Raw genomic sequence first — 8,775 nt, forward strand, 5'->3', positions numbered from 1 at the left:
TCAGGTGAGAGTCTTTTTATGAGGGACTGCCCACACATCTGATCTTGAGGGCCACCTATAAACAACACCTCTGCTCAGATTAATAGCTATTTTATGCCCTGTTAAGACCTTGTTAGGGTCTGCAAATCACCCCACAAAAGACCACCACTCACATATGCAAAAGCAAGAGGGTTTATTTCTCGAGAGAAAATTCCAGCATGCAGGGGGTCAGTCACACAACAAAATGGTGATGACCTGAGAGACGCTTGCAGGCTCCTTTTAAGGCCAACCCGGGGAATTCCAGGAAGTTAGGTCATCTCCAGCAAACACAATTGACTAAGCAATCAACGGTTACATTAGTTTAAACTTGATTGGCTGTGGCATCTTTGGACATGTCAGGGCATGCTAAGTGAGATTATCAAAAAGAAAGTGGCTCCAGGGTTCAAGAGCCGGTTTGGGAGGAGGTCACCAACAATCCCCGCCTCACTGGTGAATGGCGGAATGGCAAAGAGGAGGTGCGAAGCTGAGGGCCCAGGCCAAAGGCCAGAACAGAGGCAAGCAGAGTGGCTGGCCGGGGTCGGGCCCCCAGCTCCATGCCCACACTCACCTAGGGTAACCCGCCTCTGCGCAATTTGGTGCGGGCTCTGCGCCGCTTCCTTGTTGCTATTCATGCTGCCACCAGGCACCATCTCAACCTCATCAAAACTAAAAACTTTTCTGCCCCAATAGATACCAACAAAAAATAAAGACAGCCTACAGAAAGAGAAAATAAATGTAAAAAGAAAACTCATTTTTATTTTCTATTTATGTGTATGTGTTTATGTGAATGTAGCTACATATGAGTGGAGTACTCACAGAAGCAAGGAGATGGCATTGGATTGCTTGCAGAGTTACAGGAAGTTGTGAGCTGAACGATATGGTTGCTGGGAACCAAATTTGGGTCCTTAGGAAGAGTAGCAAGTGCTATAAACTGATGAACCATTTCTCCAGCCCCTTAATTTGTTTTTACATTTATTTTTATTTATCTAGGGAGGGTCAGTCATATACCACGACATTTATATAGAGGTCAAAGGAGTTGTGGGAATCAGTTCTCTTCCATCACGTAAATTCCAGGGATTTAATTCAGGAGCCTTCTTGCATGGCCATAGATGCCTTTACCTACTGAGGCATCTCATTGGCCTGAGACTATATAAAGAACTCCTACAACTCAATTATAAAAATGCATCAGACAAATCCTTAAATGAGCCAAGGATTTCAACAGACATAGCAGCAAAGAAGATACACAGTGGCCAATGAGCCCCTGAAAAGATACTCAGCCTCACTAGTTATTAGGAGAAGGCAAATCAAAGTCATCATGAGCCATCACTTCACACTCACTGGGATGGCTGAAAGAAAAAGCAAACAAAATGACACGTTCTGGCAAAACAAATCCCTGCATGCACTGCCAGTGGGAACGTAATATGTAGCCACTTTGGAAAACAGTGTGGCGGTTCCACAAAATGTTAAGCATGGGACCAGCTTGTAGTTCAGTGGTAAAAAAAAAAGCTCTTGCTGTGTATCAGGGAGAAGTGAAAACATACGTCCACACAGTGTGGACTTATTTATAAAGCCAACATATAAATACTCAGAAATGGGCCAGCTGTGGTCGCTCATGCCTTTAATCTCAGCACTCAGGAGGCAGAGGCAAGTGGATCTCTGTGAGTTCGAGGCCTGTCTGGTCACAAAGCAAGTTCCAGTACAGCCAAGGCTGTTACACAGAGAACCCTGTCTCAAAAAAACCAAAAAAGAAAGGGAAGTACTCAGTAATGGATAAACAAAAAGGTCCTGTATCTATACAATAGGACATAGGTAGGCAATAAAAAAAATGGAGTGTTGATATTATGCCACAATATGCAAGAGCCTTGAAAATATTAGCTAAGTGAAATAAACCAGATCACAAAAACATATGTTCTTTAATTCCATTTATGTGAAATGTTCAGAATAGGCAAATGTACAGAAGAAAGATTAAGACTTGGGATGGCTAAGAGAGTGAGAAAAGGTACAATTTCTTCCACTTCTCTTCCTTCTATGGTACTGGGGATTAAACCTATACTCTTTCCTTTCTCATGTTGAGCAAGCACTCTGCCACTGAGCTGTATGCCAGCATTGTTTTGATTCTTCCTTCTTCCCTCTTCTTCCTCCTTCTTGACCTCCTCCCTCTCCTCCCACCGTCTTCTTCCCTCCATTCTTCCTTCTTTTAGGCTGCTCTGGCCTCACACTCACTCTTTAGCCAAAGATGGCCTTGAACTTTCAATCCTTCTGCCTATACAACCTAGGTTCTGGAAGTACAGGTGTGAGCTACCCTACACAATTTATGTCATGCTGAGATCAGACCCAGGACTTCAGTATGCTAAACATAGTCCATCAACTGATCTACATTCCTAGTCTCCTTGCCTTCTTTTACATTGTGTGTGTGTGTGTGTGTGTGTGTGTGTGTGTGTGTGTGTGTTTTAGAAGCAGTATCTTGCTATGTACCTTTAATGACTGGGTACTCACTATGTAGTCCCAAACTAGCCTAGAACTTACAACAATCATCCTGCTTCAGCCTCCTGAATGTGAGATTATAGCCATGTAACACCATAACAGCTACTTTTTATTTTTAAGACAAATTTCCCAGGTTGGCCTTGACCTTTCAAACCTCCTGTCTCAGTCTCCCCAAAAGCTGGGATTACAGACCTGTGCCACCAGGTGAGGTGATACAGCTTCTTTATGAAGTAATCAAATGTTCTAAAATTGGATCATAGTGATGGCTATATTGGTCTATGAATATCCTAAAAATTCACTGAACTGAACCAGTTTTCTCCCTCTACCATGTGGGTCAGGATTGAACTCAGGTGGTCAGGCTCAGCATCAGGTCCATACCTGCTGAGTCATCTCACTGGCCCAAGAATGTAATTTTTAAATGTAAACTCCTCCAGTCTGCCCTAAAAACTGTGATTCACTACAGTAAACTGCATTCCTTATTTCTTCAGGAAATTTTGACATTGCTGACTCAGAATCCATGCCTTGAAAAGCATCATGCTGAAAGGCATACACGCCCAGTAGCCTATGTAACAAAAGGATGAAAAGAGGAATAATAGTGCTTACAATGGGCCATGGAAAGTGAGTGTTCCATATGTATATACACTATTCTAGCTGCTATTGTGGCCTCATCACCATATGAGGAAACTGAGGCATAAAGAGACTTAGTAATTTTTCCAACGTCAGATAGCAGTTGGCACAACTAGGATGTTTACGTAAGCTCTAAATACTGTGTCTAGCTGCTCTGCCTGAGAAAAATGAGAGGAATTTGGTTTGGGTTGGGTTGATGTGGGTTGGGTTGTTTTGTAGTTGTAGCTGAAGAGGAAGAGTATTTAATAGAAAGGAAGTTGTAAACAAGATGATTCCTTGTAGGTGGGGTATTCTGTCCCACCAGCCAATTCCCAAATAACCACACAGAGATTTTTTATTAATTATAAATGCTCAGCCAATAGCTTAGTTCCCAAATAACCACAGAGACTTTTTATTAATTATAAATGCTTGGCCAATTGCTACTAACTAGCTCTTCCAGCTAAAATAAACCCATATTACTTATCTATGCTCTACCATGTGGTAGTACCTTTTTCAGCCCAGCATATTCACTCCTGCTTCCTCTGCATCTGCCTGGCAACTCCACCCTCCTCCATCCCTGTAGTTGGTCTTTCTTAACTCTTCATTCTTTTGGGGGTCCCACCACCCACCTCCCAAATAAATACAGTGGAGGCTTGTTCTTATTTATGAATGCCTGGCCTTAGCTTGGATTGTTTCTTGCCAGCTTTTTTTTTTTTTTAACTTCAATTATCCTATCTACCTTTTGCCTCTGGGCTTTTATCTTTCTCTCTTCTATATACCTTTCTTTACTTCTTACTCCGTGGCTTGCTGTGTAGCTGCTCCTTCATCCTCTCCTCCCTGATCTCTCCTCTTATTTGTTTTCTCTGCCTGCCAGCCCTACCAATTCTTTCTCCCTCTTTGCTATTGGCTGTTCAGCTATTTATTAGACCAATCAGGTGTTTTAGACAGGCAGAGTTAAACAAATGCAACATAAAAGAATTCAATACATCTTTGCATCATTAAGCAAGTGTTCCACAGCATAAACAAATGTAACACATCTTAAAAATAATATTCTACAGCACATCCTTGCACTCTCTTTTTGTGCACAAGTCCTGCCTACCCTCTACCTGCCTAGCTATTGACCATTTAGTTTTTTATTAAACCAACAAATGAGAACAACAAATATCCACAGTGTACAAAAAAGCATTTCCCCCTTTTTGTCTAATTAAAAAGGAAGATTTTAACTATAACATAGTAAAATTATATACAACAAAAACAGTTACCAAGTAATAATTACAGTTAGAATACCCAGTCCATTTGTATTAGGCAAATTCAGAGAAAATACTCTATTATCTATCTTATCATTATGAGTCTAAAGTTTTGTGTCAATTTACTTATTATAATAACTAAGGAAAACTATAAATCTAATAATACCTTGGTCTTTAATTCCATCAAAGACCCCAGAAAGGGTGTCATATTATCCAATGGCAGAGTCATCTGGCTGCCTGGACAGTCACCAGAAGTTCTTCTGTAACGTTGGGGTATCTATCTTTGGCCTACAGGCCTAGTAAATCTGACAGATATTTTTAAGAAGCAGGGAATTTTGAAGGACTGTTCTACCTTGTCTTGGCAAAGTCTGACAGTCACTTTCTTTTGTGTCCTGCTGGTCCAGTTTGGATAGCATACTGTCAGCAGTTGAAGCAAGGACAGTTTTTTTTTTTTTTTTTTTTGGTCCAAATGGCTAGCTTTTGCCATAAGGAAAGCAAAGTCCGTATTTCAATGCCCATCAATATCTTTTGAAGTACATTGGTGCTGTCAGGAGCAGACATGTCTCACTGTCAGGAAAAGCCTTAGGTTATTAAACATCTTAAATGTCATATTCTATAGGTCTTTGAAGTGTTTGAAGACCATCTATCTAAATAATATCTGTCTAATCTTGAGAATATACCTAATATGACTGCAAATTTGATTATTACAGATGACTAACTATTAACATATTTCCTAACTATACATTACATTTTTTTATGTTTTATTTTTATTTATTTATTTATTTATTTATTTATTTATTTTTCGAGACAAGGTTTCTCTGTGTAACAGTAGTAGCTGTCCTTGAACTCACTTTGTAGACCGGGCTGGTCTCAAACTCACAGATATCAGCCTGTCTTTGCCTCCCAAGTACTGGGATTAAAGGCATGCACCACCACCATCCAGCAATGCATTATGTTTTTAAATGAGCTGAATAAGCACAATATGCCAAACAAGAGTAGAAACATACATACAGTATAACTAAAATAACTTTAAATTTGTATCAATGAATCAAAATCCATACTGATGTAAAATATTTTTAGATTAATAGTTGCATTTTGGATTAAAGTAGATTCCAATAATCTACCCTTTTATCTCATCATTTCTATATTATATACTCCTTTTTTCCTTCAGAAAAAGATCCCTGAATCTCTTTTGTTTAGCTTTTTTTTTTTAACCATGACCAATGACAACTTGTAACCAATCCCCCTTAAATGATGACAAACACAAACATTCATAACCCATCTTTTGGGAATGTGGGCATTGTTTTCTCTAGGCTGCTTCCTGTTGTCTGGGTGTGCTGGAATCTTTGGGGGACCCTGAGAAAAATTAATATTATGGTCAAGTCCTGGCTGGAGTAGTATGTGAGGCTGGATCATCGCAGCCAGCAGCCTTGAAGTTGTTCTGGATGCAGAACTCTGAGGAAACTGCAACAGAGGTGTTCTGAGATGCTGGATCATCTGTGCTGTTCATTTTTATTGATGCCTGGTCCCCTTGCTCTGAAAATACATAAATTTTTAAAGGTAACATACATATCTGCATTAATATAAGTATAGACTGTGCATTGTCCATAAGTCAGCCAAAGATGATTTTTTGTTTTATGTTTGAGCAGGTAAAATATACGTTGTGTGTCTTTTAGGGTTTTTTTTGTTTGTTTATGTCTGTAGGTAGGATTTTCAGGGGGTCTTCTCTGATCAAACCTGATCATCTTAAACCTTGAACGAGTCCACAGCCTTTCATTTTCTGTGGGAACAAAAGCATAACCTTGTCCCCAAAGCAGGGCATCTTTTGATTCCATTTTGAAGTGAAGACACTTTTAAAATATATAGGTTGGTTTAATCCAGCAGCCTTCATAATCCAATGTCTCTTAGTAGCTATCATTTGTTCATCAGCAATCAAAAAATTCAAAGACAACACAATAACATACAGGATCCAGACTCCCTATACATTTTCTATCTTTACTTGTTTTTTTTATTATTATTACTTAACTTAACTCTGATTTTTATCCATTCTTTGCTCAGTGGCACAGTGACATGTCTAATCCTAGGGCTTAGGAGGCAGAGGCAGGTGCATCTCTGTGAGTTTCAGGCCAACTAAGAGTACCTAATGAGACTCTATCTTAAAAACAAAACAAAACAACAAACAACAAACAAATCCAGGTGTTGATGACACACACTTTTCATCCCAACACTCAGGAGCAGAAGAGGACCTCTGAGTTTGAGGCCAGCCTGTTCTATAGAGTGAGTCTCAGGACAGCTAGGACTACACAGAGAAACCCTGTTTCAAAAATTCAAAAATAAACAAATCATTAAATTAAAAATTTAAAGGTGGAGGTCAATTAAGAAGGAAACCTTGTATTGACCTTTGCACTTCACAAAGATGTACACACACACACACACACACACACATGCACACACATTGAGACAAGGTAAGTCAGAGCAACAATTTCAAATTGAGTACTTTTTAAAAAGCATGTGTGTGTGTGTGTGTGTGTGTGTGTGTGTGTGTGTGTTTTGCCTGCATGTATGTTTATGCACCAGGGTGTGCCTGGTGCCCCTAGAGGCCAGAAGAAGGTGAGAAGGTGTTAGATATGCTGGTACTGGAGTTAGAGATTTGTGAGCTGCTGTGTGGATGCTAGGGATCAAACCTGGGTCCACTAGAATAACAACCAGGGCTCTTAGTAGCTATCTTAACTGAAGAGCCATCACTCCAGTCCCTATATAAAAATTTTAAACACAACTAGAAACTGCTATGAAACAATCTTTGTACACTCTAAATGTGTATTACTCTCATTGGTTAATAAAGAGCTGACTGGCCTGTAGCTAGGCAAGAAGAGATTGGGTGGGAGAGCCAGACTAGGAGAATGCTGGAAAGAAGAAGGGGGAATGAGAGGAGTATTGAGTAGATGCAGAGAGAAACAAGATGGACTTGTCTATACTGAAAACAGGTACCAAGCCACATGGTAAAGCATAGATAAAAATATGGGTTGATTGAAAATGTAAGAGTTAGCTAGTAACAAGCCTGAGCTATTGGCCAAGCATTTATAATTAATATTAAGCCTCTGTGTGGTTACTTGGGAGTGACTTTGGGGACAGAAACTTCTGTCTACAAGAAACTTTATTTTTCCAGCTGCCTGATAACCAACCACTATTATGAATGTCAGAATAACTGGCAAGAAGAGGATGTTCATGACATTCCAATTACTGACAATTTTATTAGGAAAATAAGACCAAGATACAAATGAGGTCCAAAACCCACGTATTACACATGTACTCTACACTTGGAAAGCAATAGTACTTAACCAGAAGTTTCAGAAAGATAAATCAAAATTTACAAGAACATCAGATTTGAAGACCACTTTGCTAATGGCAAAAGAAGCTTTGACAAAGTAATCCCAGCATTTGTGAGGTGGCGACAGGAAGATCCTGAATTTAAAATCATCCTGGACTACACATTTAGACCCTGTCTCAAAACAACAGAAATTTAACAACTCCTTAAATTTATGCAGAGAAATCCACACAAACATAGACTTTCCAGATATGCCTGAATGAAGAGGAAAGAACTCAAAAAATCATCAAAAGAAACAATAACAAGCTATTGTCCCAGGTGCTCTGGAGGCTGAGGCAGGAGGACTGCTAGAGGCTGTAGTCAGATTTTTCTTTGGGCCACCAGTTCACAAAAAACAACATAGACTCTTATTATTAAATTATTATGAAAGCATGGCGCTGGCAGCTGGCTCCAGCCTGCGGGCAGCAACTAGTAGCTGTGACTCTGTATGCCATTGTGCACAAGCCCACCTGAAAGACTAGACTGAAGGACTAGTAAGCTATATCTGTCTCCTTGTCCAGAATTTTCTTAGCTTTCTCAGACCCTGTGTTTGGATATTTGAGTCCCCACATTGGATACCATATGCAGACAGATTTTTCTTTGTGCTACCAGCTCACAAAAAACAATATGGACCATTATTATGAAAGGTCGGCCTATAGCTTAGGCTTGTCCAACTAGCTCTGATTATTTTCTTTTTTAAAATGATTTATTTATTCTTATTTCATGTACATTGGTTTTTTTGTATGTTTGTCTGTGTGAGGGTGTCAGATCCCTTGGAACTGGAGCACAGAAGCTGTGAACTTCCATGTGGGTGCTGGGAATTGAGCCCAGGTCCTCTTGAAGAGCAGCCAGTGCTCTTAATCCACTGAGCCATCTCTCCAGCTCCCCCTGACACTAGCTCTTATAACTTAAATTAACCATTTATATTAATCTAAGTTTTGCTTTCTGGCTTTTTGCCTCTCATCCATCTTGTACCTCCTGTTCTTTTCTGTGTTCTCTGGCATCTCTCTCGTACCTAGATTCATCTCCTGTTCTTCTCTCTGTGCCCAAAACTAC

Source organism: Peromyscus eremicus, chromosome 4, assembly GCF_949786415.1.
Source record: "Peromyscus eremicus chromosome 4, PerEre_H2_v1, whole genome shotgun sequence".
Classification (NCBI taxonomy): domain Eukaryota; kingdom Metazoa; phylum Chordata; class Mammalia; order Rodentia; family Cricetidae; genus Peromyscus; species Peromyscus eremicus.